Source organism: Equus caballus, chromosome 10 (genome assembly GCF_041296265.1).
Source record: "Equus caballus isolate H_3958 breed thoroughbred chromosome 10, TB-T2T, whole genome shotgun sequence".
NCBI lineage: Eukaryota > Metazoa > Chordata > Mammalia > Perissodactyla > Equidae > Equus > Equus caballus.
The window spans coordinates 74,032,106-74,049,203 of record NC_091693.1 but is presented as its reverse complement, the minus strand read 5'-3'; positions in this window follow the sequence as shown (position 1 = coordinate 74,049,203).

Genomic DNA, 17,098 nt, shown 5'->3' with positions numbered 1-17,098 from the left:
TTGACAAAGAAGCAACCGTTCTCATTACTGAAGGCTTGGAAAATATGTCAAAGGGAAGATGGTTAACTTTCATTTTATTAGTCATTTTAAAGTATTCCACAATGAAGAGTAGATGCCATTGCTTTGGGTATTCCTGAAGGATCTTCCAAGCCAACATATTTTGATCTCTAGAATGTTTTAAAAACACAACATCTCACCTCCCCTGCAACCACCATCACCACCCCCAAGTTTCTCCCCTTATGCAAGAACTTTTTCCACATCCTCCTTGGCAAGTCTCTTCCTGAAAACGGCCAGTCTCTTCCTGAACGTGGCCAGTCACATGGATCTCAATGTCAGTGCCTCATTTTCCTAGGGATTTCATCAACCTGGGGTCCATTTGTCACCATGAAAAAGAACACCATGGACTTAACTGGGCTACTTTTGGTGGAGCAGCCTCTGGTGACATTGCAAATAATTGCCACCACCATCCACTCATGCATTTACAGAGGCAGGTGAAAAGTCAAAAGATAAGAGGTGTTTATGCAATCAGATTTCCTTAATTGTTTCTCAGGCAAATGTGGCATTGATGTACTAAAAAATTTGATTGGCTCTTCTTTAGATAAAATAACCAGTGTTAATTTTTTCTCCCTAGCTTCAGATTGGCTGTTTTTTGTTTTTTTCCTGAGGAAGATTTGCCCTGAGCTGCCGTCTGTGCCAATCCTCCTCTATTTTTTAGTATATGGGCCGCCAGCACAGCGTGGCCACTAACAGAGCAGTGTAGGTCCATGCTAGGGAACCCACTCAGGCTGCCAAAGTGGAATGTGCAGAACTTAACCACTAGACTTCAGGGGCTAGCCCCAGATTGACTGGCTTTTGCTGTGTGGGGACTTGAATTGGCCACCCCAAGATATGTCTCTTTGGCATGATGATTCTTTGAGGCTAGTTACTTTGCAGACAGGAAAGCAACTGAAAAGTAGACTTTACTTACCCTTTGTAAGAGGCATTTACGTTGTAAAGGAACTTTCCATCTGTAAAGATATCTCCCTCTCTGTACCAAGAAGGGGAGATGACCTTCTCTCTAGAAACTCTTAATCAATGCCAAAGGCAAGGAGTTAAATCTGCATTTTGTTTACTGTACTTGTGTGGTAATCTCCCATGATTGACTCCCCTCCACCCCCAACATCCTCCTTTGTCTTTAGATATTTAAGTGGTGGTTTCGGCCATTTTGCTGAGTTGCTCAGCTTGCCTGATCTCTCCCATGTATACATGTTATAAAGCTTTGTTTAATTTTCTGTTGCTATTCTGTCTCGTGTGAATTTAATTCGTTCTCCAGCCAGACGAACCCGCATTAGGTAGAGGAAAAGTCTTCCTTCCTACAGCTGCCAGCTTTAAATTCTGACTTTTGTCAAAAAACTCGATCATCCTTCAAACAGATGTGCTTTCACCTCTCAGAAAATAGCAAGAGGCTCTACTTATAAAGGGAAGGATTCGAAAAGACTCAATCATGGTTACCACCTTACAGTAGGATTTAGTATTTAATACACTAATTTTTGGCAAGAGTTTGGCTGGTTTCTTTCCTGCCCAGAACTGTTGTTCGCTGTGCCTGCTTTATTCTTAGCTGCCTTTTCAAAGCAGAGGCCCCACTGGGTTTTGCATCAGTTGGAAGGCAGGGGTCCTATTCTTTCCGCTTCTTGAACTGAACTGGAATTTGTGGTTGGTACCAGGAAATGTGTCTTCTGCCTTTTTTTTCCTTTCTGGGAAGTATAGCAATGAATGGCAAATTAAAGTCTTGGGTGCTTTTAATACCACATGAACAGTTCCTGCAGAAGCACTATAGCTTTGTAGAAAATTATTGGAGATTCACTGTCCCTAAATGGCATATTTTTACACAACACCAACTTCAAGACAAACTTGCCTAAAGGGCCTCATTTTTAGGTGGTTGGGATGATTGGGGAACAGCTGTCTCATTTTTACCTAATAAGGATTGGAGGCCCTTTAGGAAATTTCTGCTTATGGACCGGGGATTGCTTTTGAAATTACTTCTGTTGCCCCGAGAACTATAAGTTCTAGGATGACCCCATGTATCATTTGAACCTTCCTTTTCCTAAAGACCTCCACATTTGCACACTTTGTATCACAAGTCAGCCTTTGAAGCCTGTCACCTAGTTCCCTCCAGGGACGGGAGCTCTAGTAAAGGGCAGGACACTTGGCAGGACCAGGACCTGCCCAGATTGCCACCCTTTCCTGCCTTTGTGCTCTTGACACCTGTTTCTCCTGTGGTAAACACTTGAACCCTGTCTTTCAACTAATGCAAATCCTATTCTTTCATCAAGACTCTTAGTAGGAGTCTTGTTTCCACATAGGAAGAGATTTGTCTCCTCTTCTCACCAGGGTAAGCATTAGGATTGGAAATTTTGCCTCCTTGCATCTTATTCTCTCCTTCCTCAAGGGAGAATGAGGGGACAGTCTGGCCAGAACTTGACATCTATTGAGTCTGAGCCAGGTCTGCTGGTGGGAGAGTAACCGGGCCCCAGAAGCAAGATTCAGGCTTCACCTATTTGTCTTCTTTCACTCCCACTTCTCAGGTGCAAGGAGTTTCTCCTCTCCCCTTTACTTCTGGATCCAAGCACAGGGGTTTTCCTCTGCTTTCTGTCCTCACACAGTAAGCACACTCAGATGGGGCCAAGGTCCATGGCAATGGTCCTTCTTTTTGTAGTGATTGGGATAACAGCATTCAAAATCTGCTCTTCAAATGCACTTAATTGCCAGAGACAAGGTGGACATGGTTACTAGGATGGACAGCTGAGCTGAAGTAGTCATCAGAATGATCTGACCTACAGAAATCTTTGGCATTAGCAATTGATTGAGGAGTCCTTAGAATGGAAGTAGATGGGCATCCTACTAAAGTCTTATTTGATTGAAGTAGAAAAGCTGTCGGCCTGGTAAACAGAAGTCTGACTTGACTCACCATAGTAGAGAGTCACATTCTCTCAACCAATTCCCAGACTCGATCCTCTTGACGGATGCAGAGCCCTTTGAATGAAGGATCTCCTGAAGGAAAGATCCTTGAATGGTGAATTCCCTAGAGGGAAAACCCTGCTGCACAGGCAAAGTTTATACTATAATATTCCTCCTAGCCTTCCCCAAAGGGCCCTGTGGGCATTTCCCAGGGTGACTGTGCACTGGGGAAAGGAGAATGATCAGATATTGTGACTCTGGCTCTGAATTGACACTATTTTCTGGAGACACAAAATGCTACTGTGGTCCACCAGTGAGAATAGGGTTAAATGATGTCAAGCGATAAATGAAATTTTGGCTCATGTCAATCTGGCAGCATAACCAGTAAGTTCCTGAACCCACCTGTGACTAATTCCCCAATTCTAGGTTGCTTTGTTGGAATAGACTTACTCAGCAACTGGCAGAAGATCCGAATTTGTTCTTTGACCTGTGAAGTGAGAGCTGTTATGGTAGGAGAGGGTAAATGGATGCCACTAAAACTACCTCTACCTACCAAATTAGTAAACCAACAGTAACTCTGCATTCTTACAGGGACTGCAGAGATTAGTGCCACCATCAAGGATCTAGAAGGTTTAGATGGTGATTCTACCAAATCTCCATTTGCGATTTAGCTGATGAAGAAGACAGATGGATCATGGAGAATGATGGTTGACTATCATAAACTTAATCTGATGGTGACTCAAATTATAGTTGCTGTTCCAGATGTGGCTTCATTGCTAGAGCAAATCAACATATCCCCTGGCACCTGGTATGCAGCTATTGATCTGGTGAATGTTTCTCCCTCTATACCTATATTAGTAAAGACCATCAGAATAGTTTGCCTTCAACTGGCAGGGCTGGCAGTATATTTTCGCTATCTTACCTCCAGGCATATCAACACTCAAGCCTGAAGCCAAAATCTGCTCCACAGGGACCTTGATCACTGCTACTTTCTATAGGACATCATGCTAGTCCATTACGTTAATGATATTATGCTGATAGGACTTGGTGAGCAGGCTGCAGCAACTGCTTTAAACACCTTGGTTAGGTATATATGTGACAAAGGGTAGGAAATAAATCCCACAGAATTCAAGAGTGCTGCATGATCTGGCGGATCTGATGGTGTTGGAAGTGCCTGTAGCAGACAGGGATGTTTTTGGAGTTTTGGGAGGCCCTTATGGGTGAATTAACAGTGCAGACCTTTAAGATTTGGAGCAAAGTTATGACATCCTTGGCAGATAACTATTTTTATCTTGAGAAACAGTTTTTGGCTTGCCTATGGGCACTAGAAGAGACTGGCTACTTGACCACCAAATTACTATGAGACCTGAGTTGCCTATCATGAACTGAACTTTTTCCGACCCACCAAGCCATAAAGTTTGACACGGATAGCAGCACTCCATCATCAGATGAAAGTGTTATATACGAGACTGGGCTCAGGCAGGTCCTGACAATTAATTTGCATGATCAACTAACCCGGTGGTCCATGGTCTCTACTCCTGCTACGTAGCTGTCTCAATCTCAACCTTCAACCGTGGCCTCTTAGGGAGTTCCCTATGACCAAAAAGACTGAGAAAGAAGAAATCTGTGCTTGGTGTCCACATGATTCTGCATGATATTGTGGCTATATTCAAAGTCATGGCTGCAGCACTACAGACCCACTATAGGATGGTAATAGAAAATCATCTTGGTGACCAGAATTGTGAACAGTGTACCTGGTTCTTCATTTTGGCTAGAAGGAGAGATAGCCAGAATTTCAGTCCTACACTGATTCACCTTGGTGGCTACTGATTGTCTAGATTTTCAGGGAATTGCAAGCAGCAGTATTGCAAGATGGGTAACAAGGAGGTCTGTGGAAGAGGGATGTGGATAGACCTCTGTAAATGGGCAGAGGATGTAAAGATACTTGTAATCTCCCTAATCTAGTATCAACTAAAATTTCCTTCTGTTTCCTGGTTCTACCTTTAGAAGCACCTAGTAAAGCTTTACCTCTTTTTTCCTATCCTATCTTGATAGCCTGGCCTCTGAGACTTCAACTTTTCACCTAAGGAAATTGTAATTGTTTTTCTTATTTTTCTCTTTGATTCTGTTTAAGATCCAACCTGCTTTTTACATTGGTCTTCTTTCTCTTTGAGTCTGAACAAAATCACTTCCTAGGGACAGAGATGTTTAGCACATGCTTTCAAAACATCCTCTTTGGACGTTGAGATGTAATGGCACCACTGGGCTTTTTCACTACCTCAGCTCAAACAGTTGGTTGTACCCTCTGTCATAAAGGGCCCATTCTTCCTTATCCATGTTTTGATCAAATATACCTTTCCTGACCGCAGGAATTTTACAATCATGTTTAGGGCTTACCTGGTTAATTCAGAGCCAAATTGAAGCAACATGGTAGAGATAATTCTAGATGCCTGTGGTCAAGCAATTTCAGCCTACTCCCTTAAGCTTTCGTCTTCCTCCCTGGTTATAGTTCAAAGTAAAGTGAAGTGGGACAGAATTTGGTTCTGACATTGGAATGCAAAAGTCTCCAATAGCAGTCCCAACAACTACAACACCACCACTTTGATCCTCTCTTGCCCATATAGGTATCAGCTCTTTTATAACTGTACTCATGATTGACAAATGAATTTTAAAAAGAATTTTATGAAGAATTATTCTTTCTATTTATGCCTATCTTCAGAGGTTCTGATGGCCCTGAGACAAGCCTTAGCAAGATCCAGTGGGGGCTTTGTCCTCTGAGGTCCCTAAAGAAGTGAAGCCACCACTCTGGTCTAAGCTCCCAGAAAGACCCTCTCTCAAATGCAGAAGTAAATCTCTCTCCATACGCAAAAACTTCTCACCCTATTTTAGGTTCTAGAAAACATATTTTGATCCCAAAATGAATCCTTTTCTTTCTAAACACAAACTTGGCCCTGTGCCTTAGGTTATCAGGCAAAGCTGTAATTAATATCAAAGACTAAAGCTTGCGGGGTCATGCCAGTTAGCTGCCAAAACCCCAAGAGCACCAGCTTCAGGAGGCACTCCAAGATGCTGGGCTCCCCATATGGTTCTTTGCCCTCCAAATGCTACTTTCTCTGTCTAGGTGTAAGTTTTCCTTGCCAACATGCCCTGTGTTGGTACCTGGGGTGCTAATCACTCACTGACACTATTTCTGGATTCTTAGCCAATTGAACACAGGCAAAAGGAAGTCAAATGCACCTTGCAGTAGCGTTTCAGCCTTGCTGGCTTGGTGGCTTATCATCAGCAATGTTAGATGGTAGATTTTAGGCTGAAATGGAGGCCAGAATTTCCTCCTTTCCTCCCAATCTGGGCTTTGATCCTTAGCCATAGGGAGAGTTGTTTCTGCAGAGCATGAAGTTTTCCCAACCACCCATACAGAGAATCACGACTGTTTAATAACCCAGTGTCTGGCAGAATAGAGAGGTCCAGCTAAAAGAGAGACTGGCGTGTTGTCCACCTTCCAATGCTGTGTCTCTTCTCCACCCTAGTCAGCTTGGTAAGTGTATGTCAGATTATTCTCTGTCTTGCCAGGCAGATCTGCTTTTATTCCAATGAGGGAGTATGAGGAAAGAGGCAGAGAGAAGATCAAGGAGTATTCAATCCAATATTGCTCCTTCATCCCTATGGAAATGTGGAAGGGAAGGTAAGTGTTCCCCCAACAGATTCCAACTGAGATGAGGACACTGCCCTTGCTTTGAGGAAGGCATTTTTTAGAAGTTACTGTAAGTGGATTTGTCATATATTAGAAAAATGTTTTTAGAACTTTGAAAGCTTAATTTTAGCTTTAAATTACTTTGCAAATAGCCAGTGGATTAACCTTTTTTTTTTTGCTTGTTATAAAGCAGGGTAGGGTATTTCTCTTGCCTGGTTCCTTGAGCCCAGAGAATGGGAAATCTGGTTTACACGGAAACAACTTTGACTCTCAAGGTCAAACAGCATACTGATGAGCTAGAATTTTATTTCTTGAATCTGCTTACTCTGCCTCACATCAAACAGCGTTGCCCATATGCCTTTCTCACAAAGAAAGCTGTGGGGTATTGCATAAAACTGCTGAATCATCATCATGGTATGGCTGAATGCATAGTCTTCAGGAGACAGCCCTTCTCTCAACAAGGATTTCCTGAAAAATTTTTTACTGTATTCCACATGACACTGGCATAAGTCCAGTAATGATAGACATTGCCTTGTCCTTATCTTTCATGAACTTCAAAGAGTCAAGAAAATACAATATTTGGTTTTTTAAATGCAATTTCATAAATATACACAAAATTCTGGTTTACAAATACACTAAGACCTCTTTCAAAGAACATTTTGTAGTCTACAGATCTGGTCACAATATACATCATATTGCAAACCCCCCATGCATCTCTGTCTCTGTATCCCAAGAAGAACCAACAATGCTCTACATATAAATGTCATATTTTATGGAATTTTACCAGAGTTACTCAAGATAAAAAGTGCTTGTTGGTCATACAAGAAAGGGAATACAGGGGCTGGCCCTGTGGCTGAGTAAGTTCTCATGCTCTGCCCAGGGTGTTGCCGGTTTGGATCCTAGGCACATACATGGTACCACTCCTCAAGTCATGTGGAGGTGGCGTCCCATATAGCACAGCTGGAAGGACCTACAACTAGAATATATTACTATGTACTGGGGGACTTTGGGGGAAAAAAAAGAAGATTGGCAAAAGATGTTAGCTCACGTGCCAATCTTAAAAAAAAAAAGAAAGAAAGGGAATATATTGGCTCAGGTAACTGGAAAGTCCAAGGGGCATCTGGCTTCAAGCAAATTTTAAATAATGTCATCAGGGCTTTGCTTCCACCTATGTATCACAACATGTGGGAAAGATGGCCACTGGTAGACCCAAGCCTACATATTCTGCTTCTAATCCCAGCCAGCATCTACTGATTACATTTTAAGGAGGACTCTGTCCCACTTTGGCTTGTATGTTCATGCCAGAACCAGTCACTGTGGCCAGCGATATGGAGTACCATGATTGGTTTCACTCAAGTCATTGAGCCCACCCTTGAGGCCAGGCAGGGCTGCGGTCTTTGGACTCGACCCGCCCTTTGGCCCACCTATGTGGAATAAGAAAGAGGTAATTCCGCAGAGAAAGGAGTGATACAAGATGAAGGGAAAAAGAATGCTGAACGGCAAAAAACAAAACATGTCTAGAGCAATCAACTCTACAGAAGAAGCCCTTTGGATTCACTTACACTTTGAAATGACAAGATTCTTAAGGTGTTAGGTAGTATTGTGCTGGTAAATGTTTGAAACAACTGGAGGTCTGGGGAAAAAAACCCTGATTTTTACCATTTGCCAAATTCCATGATGTAAATACTCCAGCAAGGCCAATTTCAAGCTACCAACCTCACATTACAGCCCATGGAGCTAGGAAGAGATGAGCAGTAGAACATCATTGTGTACTATTTCTACCAGACAGATACGATACATGTGAATCAGCCTAAGAGCATAGGTAATAGGAAAATGTAGTAGAATAAGTAGGAAGTGACGAATATTTATTATGTTTGGTTTTGATATAATGTATTTAATTACAAGTTTATATCACACTGTTTTTAATAACGGTGTTAATAACCTAGCTCGTATTGCTTAGCCCTTCTGATTTCAAACCAACACTCACCAATTGCACCCTACCTTGGGGGGATAATTTACATATTTACCTGTCTGGGCTCAAAAGGCCTCCATGAAGAACTTGATTATCCAAGTTCTTTTTTTGATACGACAAAGTGCTTTTCCCCTCTTTCTGCTTTCAAATACAAAGTAAAGAAGTGTGTTCTGAACTCACAACAACTTGCTTTCTTTGCCTACCAGTAAGTTTAGCTACACTGAAATAGGATAGAAAATGTGTTCATCATTTTGTTATCTTCTTTTAGATAAACTTAAAAAAGTCCATACAAAATCTATTCCCACAGAGAGTAGATCAAACACAAACGACATCACATTAAATGATTAAAATACAGTCTTAGAGGAACAAAAAAATAATACAGTCTCATCACTAGTTAAAGCCAAGAACTCAATACAGGAATGTCGATAAAATAAACATCAATCAACTTGCTGCAGAACAGCTCTTCAAACTCAAGGTAAGAAGGCTCAAAAGTTCAAAGTCTCGTTGACAAGCAACTCCTATTCTTTTTCCAGCGAGGAGGCCAGAAAGAGATCAGAAAGATTTCGTTTTGTGTTTGATCTGCCTTTGAGGTACCTTGTTCTGCAAATTCTCGTGGCCCAAATGGACAGACTGGAAGTACTCAGAGGACAATTGAACGTGCTCAGAGAAAGAGGAGCCTAGTATTGTCAAGTGAGTTGTTTATGACCAACAGGTGTTGGAATGAGGGTGCAGGGAGACTAACGTGAAGTGAGAGACACCTCTGTTCTAGAAGAGAATGCTCATCTCGAGTTACAAGTTACACCAAGTCATTTTCGCAGGCAAACTAGAAAGTGTGGGGCTTCTCTCTGTCCATAACCAGTCGTTTCTTTAGGGAGAAAATTTATCAATCACCATCTCTCTTTAGGAGTCAAGTGCTATTATCTGAAACACTTTTTCTCTAGGCAGCAGAATAATGCCAAAGGCAACAGAAATATTTCTCTGGAATTAATTTTCACTGTGGTCACTTATGATTATAGACTGGTGTTTAATCCAATTTTCCTACAAGTTGTGTGGGTTTGACTTTCCCTAATGTTCTGTTTATAGCTCAGTGTGTTGCTTGGAAAATGATGATGAGGTTATAAAGATAGCTTGGTGACTTCACCCAAGACAGGAGGAAACAAAGCGGTGGCTCATGAATTAGCAAATCCTTTTTAAATGCGGATGCCCTTTTAGGAATGGGTGACAATGGCAACCCCACAGAAACAAGCTGCGCCCCTCATCACAGGAGACAATTAGCTTGTTCAGATGAATGGGTCTGTGTTGATGTGTTATAAATCCTCTTGAGCTCTGTAAACTCCCTCAAAATGTATAAAAATTCCCCATAGTACATTAGGTCTTTGTCCTGGGCTGTAAGAAATCCCTGGGAACTTAGGGTACCATGAAAAGGAAAAGATGACTGTTTCTGAGACCAGAAATTCATCCGTGTACATGCAGTGCTTCCTTATGCAAAAGAATGTGTCTGGATGGAAGTTCTGTTTTATTTCTCAGCTCTGAGTGATGTATTGTTAAACAGAATTCCGCTGAAGTCTGCAAGATGTCAGTTCTGGAAACACTGTGAGGTTGAGGACAGGATGCCTCTTGCCAACTTTAGGTAGCGGTTTTACTGTCTGATGAGCTCGGAAATGGCCTTCACGGTCTCTGGGCATCAAAAGGGTGCAGTCCAGATGAAGCAAGGAAAGAAGTGGGGCCATGTGAGGAAAGAGGGCAGGGCTGCCATTTGATAGAGGGGCTTCAGACTCCATGAGTTCAAGGGCATGGACAAAGATCTAAGCAGAACGGAGGAAGTAGGGTGACATCAAACTGTGCAAGGGGGGCACCCAAGATGGATGCCTGAATTCAGCTCTGTCATCTTGTTTTCTGTTCTCACAGGTCATAGAGACTAATGCTCAAGTGAGCTTGTTTCCTTCTTTCTTCTCCTTTCTCCCTCAGGTTGGCTTAAGGAGGACAGTCTGGGGAGGTCTCTTATCAGAGGCCCCTGGACAGCCAGTCACAGGAATTAGGCAGTGAACATGTGCATGTCAGGAAGCCATTTGTGTAAGAATAGGGTCTGACTTTGTCTTAGGAAAGATGGGAGCATATGTAGAGCTTTTAGAAAGGATGAACTTAGAGGCTATAAGGTGCCATAGTCAGGATGCTGAGTGACACCACTATGGGGTTGGTGGTTTGACCGTGACCAGGTCTGCTACAGGCTTGATGACTCAGCAATAAATAGAAAACACAAGTGCATACATATGATGCAGCAAGAATTTTTCATGAGTTAATAGAGTGAATCCTTGCCTATTGGCAGCGTAAAAGGCTAGGCTCTTGCGACCTAATGAAGTCCTTTCTCCACAGATGCTGAAGTTCACACAGATCTTCAGGTGGACTTCTGTGAGGAATGAGTGAGACACCAGGAACCACTTTCACTCACTTGTAACCATTAATTCATAGATTCAACAAATATTTGTAAGCACCTGCTGTGTATCAGGCACTGTTCTAGGCACAAGGAATATAGAAGTAAATAAAACAAGCAAAAATCTCTGCCCTCTGTGAGCTTATATTTGGCAGGGAGAGAGAGACAATAAATAAAATAAGCAAGTCTAGTTCAGAGATAAGCAATTAAGATCTTTTTGTTCAGGGATACATGTACACGTGGTAAAACCATAAAGAAGAGCAAGAGGCTGCTAGACATAAAATTGCTGGGCTGGTAGTAAATTGAAGTGAAAGTGACTGTCTGGAGGTCACTCTCAAGCTTTCTCAGGTAGAGACCAGCCCATTGTGGTCTAGCCAAGCTCACAGGCATTTCCTTTGTGTACAGTACTTAGCACCTTATCAGCCCAGAGAAGGACGGTGACAGGTTTCTGGTAATTGGCAAACACTCCTAGTTAGACGATTTGTGTGTGCAGGAGTTGAGAATAGACTAATGTCTTCGAATAGTCCAGTGGTCCAACCTCTGACCAGGATGCCCTTGATAGAATGTCCTGTTCCCATGAACGATTTTCCTGTGGGGGTATTCAGGGGACCCATGTCCTGGGCACTGTGGCTTTTACCACCCATTCTCTGAATCCTTGCTTGAAGTCACCAGGTGCTATAAGAGGTTTTTAGAACCGTGTCCCCACAAACAAACAAGCTAAAGTGGACACTTTGATCATGTCGTTTGCATCCTCTCCTTATTATGAAAATTCACCAATCTACTACTGGAATTATTTTTAATGTGGTGATTTATTAGCTGTATTCCTTTATTTTTTATTAGCTGTATTCCTTTATTTTTATTTTGTATTGGACCACAGCTAGTCAGAATTGGTTTAAGCTTATTTCTGGTTCATGATACTCTTAACATGGCTCCATGAATGGCCTCTTTTATTTACTTCTTTTTTGGTTGGTTTCCTTTAATAATGCATTAGCAAATGAAACTACATTACAAAGCTTCTGCACAGCAAGAGAAATGATCAATAAAATGAAAAGGTGACGTACTGAATGGGAGAAAATATTTGCAAACCACACATCTGCTAAGGAGTTAATATCCAAAATGCATAAGGAACTCGTACAACACAAGAGCAAAAAAACTAATAATCTGATTTAAAAATGGACTAAGGTCTAAATAGATATTTTTCCAAAGAATATATTCAAATGACAAACAGGCACATGAAAAGTGCTCAACATTAGTAATGAAAAGGGAAATGCAAAACGGGGGCTGGCCCCGTGGCCGAGTGGTTAAGTTTGCACGCTCCACTGCAGGTGGCCTAGTGTTTCGTTGGTTTGGGTTCTGGGCGCAGACATGGCACTGCTCATCAGACCATGCTGAGGCGGCGTCCCACATGCCACAACTAGAAGGACCCACAACGAAGAATATACAACTATGTACTGGGGGGCTTTGGGGAGAAAAAGGAAAACAATAAAAAAAAAATCTTTAAAAAAAAAAAAGGGAAATGCAAATCAAAATCACAATGAGGTATCACCTTAGAACTGTTACAATGGCTATTATCAAAAAGACAAGAGATAACAAGTGGTAAGGATGTGGAGAAAAGGGAACCCTTGTACAGTGTTGGTGGGAATGTAAATTGGTGCAGCCACTAAGGAAAACAATATGGAGATTCCTCAAAAAATTAAAAAGAAAACTATCATATGATCCAACAATTTCACCTCTCAGTATTTATCCAAAGGAAATGAAAACACTAACTGGGAAAGATATCTGCACTCCATGTTCATTGCAGAATTATTCACAATAGCCAAGACATGGAAACAACCTAAGTGTCCATAGATGGATGAATGGATAAAGAAGATGTGGTATATAAACACAATGGAATATTATTCAGCCATAAAAAAGAAGGACATTCTGCTATTTGAGACAAGGTGGATGGAACTTGAGGGCATTATACTAAGTAAAATAAGCCAGACAGAGAAAGGCAAATACTGTATGATCTAACTTATATGTGCAATTAAAAAAAAAAAACAAAACCAAATTCATAGAAACTGAGAAGAGATTGGTAGTTGCCGGGGCCAGGGAGTAGGGGGTGGGGGAAATGGGTGGAGATGGTCAAAAAGTACAAACTTTCAGTTATAAGATAAACAAGTTCTGAGGATGTAATGTACAGCATGGTGACAGTAGTTAAGAGTACTGTGTTGTATATTTGAAAGTTGCTATGAAAGTAAATCTTAAAAGTTCTCATCACAAGAAAAAAAATGTGCAATTATGTGATGTGATGGATGTTAACATGGTAATCATTTTGCAGTATATACATATATCAAATCATTATGTTGTGTCCCGTAAACTTACACAATGTTGTGTGTCAATTATATCTCAATAAAACTGGAAAAAATAATGTCATTCATTCACGTACCACTCGGTCAAACAAAAAAGCTAGAATCGAGATGATAATCTACATATGTCCTTTCTGGTCCTCCCCCTCCACTGCTCCCCTTTGCCACTCCCCACATGAGGTAATGATTCTGAATTGATGTTTGTCTTTCCCTTGTTTTATTTATTTATTATTTTTTTTAAAGATTGGCACCTGAGCTAACAACTGTTGCCAATATATATTTTTTCTGCTTTTTTTCTCCCCAAATCCCACCAGTACATAGTTCTATATTTCAGTTGTGGGTCCTTCTAGTTGTGGCATGTGGGATGCCACGTCAGCGTGGCCTGACGAGCTGTGCCATGTCCGCACCCAGGATCCAAACCAGTGAAACCCTGGGCCGCCAAAGCGGAGCGTGCAAACTTAACTACTCAGCCACAGGGCTGGCCCCACCCTTGTTTTCTTTTTTATTAGAATTAGTTTTGACTTTACAAAAATGAGTAGGACCTACTTTTTTTCCACTTAATGTTATATTGCTTAGATTCATTCATAATGTTGTGTGTCACTGTAATTCCTACATTTTGACTGCTGCCTCATATTCTGTTATGTGAGCTTACCACTATTTATTCACCCATCTCCTGACATGGGCTCTTGGGTTGTTTATATGTTTTGTTATTATGAGCAATGGTGTTAAGTATATCTCTCCTGTGGAACTGCTGCTCACAGGGGTGTGAATGTTCAACTTTATAATACCAAACTCTTTTCCGAGTAGTTTTAATCCTTTTCATTCCCATTAGCAATGTATAAGAGATCCTGTAGAGTCACAGTCTCCTAAATACTTGATATTGTCAATCTTGAAAGTTTTTTGCTGTTTGAAAGAATATAACATACTATCTTACTGTGTTCTTGATTTGCATTTCCTCCATCACTAATGAATATCATTTCAAATAGTTATTTGGTATGTATATTTCCTCTTCTATAAAATGCATGAATGGAACAATGTTTGAAAAAAGATGAAATTAGAACCTTTCCACATAGATACAAATCAACTTCAGATAGATTAAGGACTTTAATATAAAGAAGGAAAGTTTATGTTCATGTTATAATGTATAAGTGAATATGTTTTAGATCTTGGTGTGGGGGTGGCTTTCCTAAAAAGACATGAAAATTATATCTGTAAGATATTGATAAATTTAACCATATTAAAGTTGAGAAGTTTTATTCATCAAAAGATACATTGAAGACAGTGAAAAGATAAGTTATGAACTGGAAGAAAATATTTACAATACACACCACCAACAAAAGATTGGTATTAAAATAATATTTGTGTTAACAACACCTCTAAACCATTAAGAAGGACATAAAAAACCAATAGAAAAATAGGCAAAAGGAGTGGACAAGTATTTCTTTTATTTCTCATCTACTTTAAAATTTGGGTCCAGTAAGGTAAAATGATTGAGTATGAATTCTGGCTTTTTATAAAAAGGCTGGGTTTAAATTCTTGCCTTGATACTTACGGTGTGATCTCTGGCAAGTTTCCTTAAACTTTCTAAGTCTCAATATCCTCAACTGTAAAATGTTATTGTATCAACTGATGAATGGATAAACACAATGTGGGACAGCCATACAATGGAAAATTACTCAGCCATAAAAATGATGAAGTATTGACACATGCTGCAACATGGATGAACTTTGAAAACATTGTGCTCAGAGAAAGAAACCAGACATAAAAGACCACAGATTGTATGATTCCATTTATATGAAATGTCCAGAACAGGCAAATCCATAGAGACAGAAAGTAGACTAGTGGTTACCAGGGACCGGAGAGAGAGATCAATGGGGAGCGACTGCTCAGGGGTATGAAGTTTTCTTTTTATGATGATAGTATTTTGAAATTAGATAGTGGTGATGGTTGCACAACTTTGTGAATATACTAAAAACCTGTGAATTGTTCAACTTAAAATGGTGAATTGATGGTATGTGAATTACATCTCAACTTAAAAAAAAGAAAAAACGTTATTGTAAGTGATAACACACATAAATGTCTCAGCATATTGCCTAGCACATAATAATCATGCAAATATTGCAGGTAGTTTTAAAGCCTGCTATTCCATTTTCTTTTGTTTTACTTTTCCCCCAGCTATAAATATCTCTCTCCAGAATGTATGTTAGTTGACTCAGGTTTCATATAGCATTGCGAAAGATCAGAAATGATTTTCAAAATAGGATCAAAGAATTACGATGATTGCTCATGTGAATAATCGCTACCATTTATTGACTGCTTACCAGATACCAATCCTAATACTAGATGTTCTCTAAAAAATTTTCTCGTTAAATTTGTAGAACAATCCTATGAGTTATCCCTAATGTAATAACATTTGAGAAAACTGAGGCTCTCTTGGGCAAGATCAAACAACCAGTTGATCTGGGAATAAAACCAAGAACTTTAAAACCCCTAAGTCCACTTCTTTCTGCTATACTGCATTACACAAAGGTATACATTGCTGCAGGGAAATGCAGAAGAATGTCAAAGAATGTTATGGAGTAATTTACTCCAATCCAACAATATGTTCGTATCATTTAAAAATAAAGCTTTCTATATAGCAACAGGAATTTTTTCTTTGAACGCCAAAGGTTTTATTTTATAAATAGACTGCTACTGATGGTGATGGTTTTGCTTCTGAAATTCTCCAAATCTCCTTTCATATACAACACAGAACATGGATGAACTTATAGCATGGAAGAGGAAGTCATTTAAATGTCAGTTCTGTGAATGTCATTTTAATCAAAGCATTTCAAATCCCCTTATCATGATTCTTCACAACATCTCTCATAATTAGGAAGAGCTCTGAGCCAGTACTATGGTGTTGGAAAAATTTGTAATTGACAGCGTATAACTGAAATGTCATCAATAAAAATAGCAGACTGTAAACACATTGAGAAACGTAGCCTTCTAGCAAGTCGGCTTCTACGAACAAACCTCCATAGAAGTTTTATTTTTACCCCGGGTTTATTTGATCAACTGGCGACCACAGGACTTTGAGCTAGGGCTGAAGACATCACAAGAATAGTTTCTTTCCTAAGAGGGTTCTTCTCATCATCGTACCAAATTCTCAGACAGTTCTTCATGAGAAGTATGGCGCTTGAAGTCACGAAGCTTTCAGAAGAAGCCCCAAAATGAAGCCAAGGGTGTTTGAGTGGAAAGCAAAATTTCCTCTTTTAACTTTGGCAAACTGTGTTTCATATATAAAAGGCAGTGTTTCATCGAGGAGAGCTCCTTTTCAAGTATAGTAGAAAGCAGACATTCCACATCGCCACGTGGGTCTCCTGCTTTAAGGAGAAGCTAACCTTTGCTGGTGCCTTCTGTGGAGGGGACACTATAATATTTATCTTCCACATGCCATCTGATTCATCCCGCATCACTGCTCCTCTCTTACAGCCAGGAAATTGAAACTTATTGCTTATTTTATGTCTCACCAACTGGAATATAAGCTCTTTGTGTGTTTAGTTTATTGATGTATTCCACATGCCTGGGACATACTTGCTTAATGAATGAACAAATGCATGAACGTGAAACTATAGATTTCTGTACTTTTTCTATTTTCTAACACTGTTAAGTAATCTACACAGCTAGTAGGTTGAGGGGTCAAGACTAGAACTGATTTAAGTCTGGTCCCCAAATCT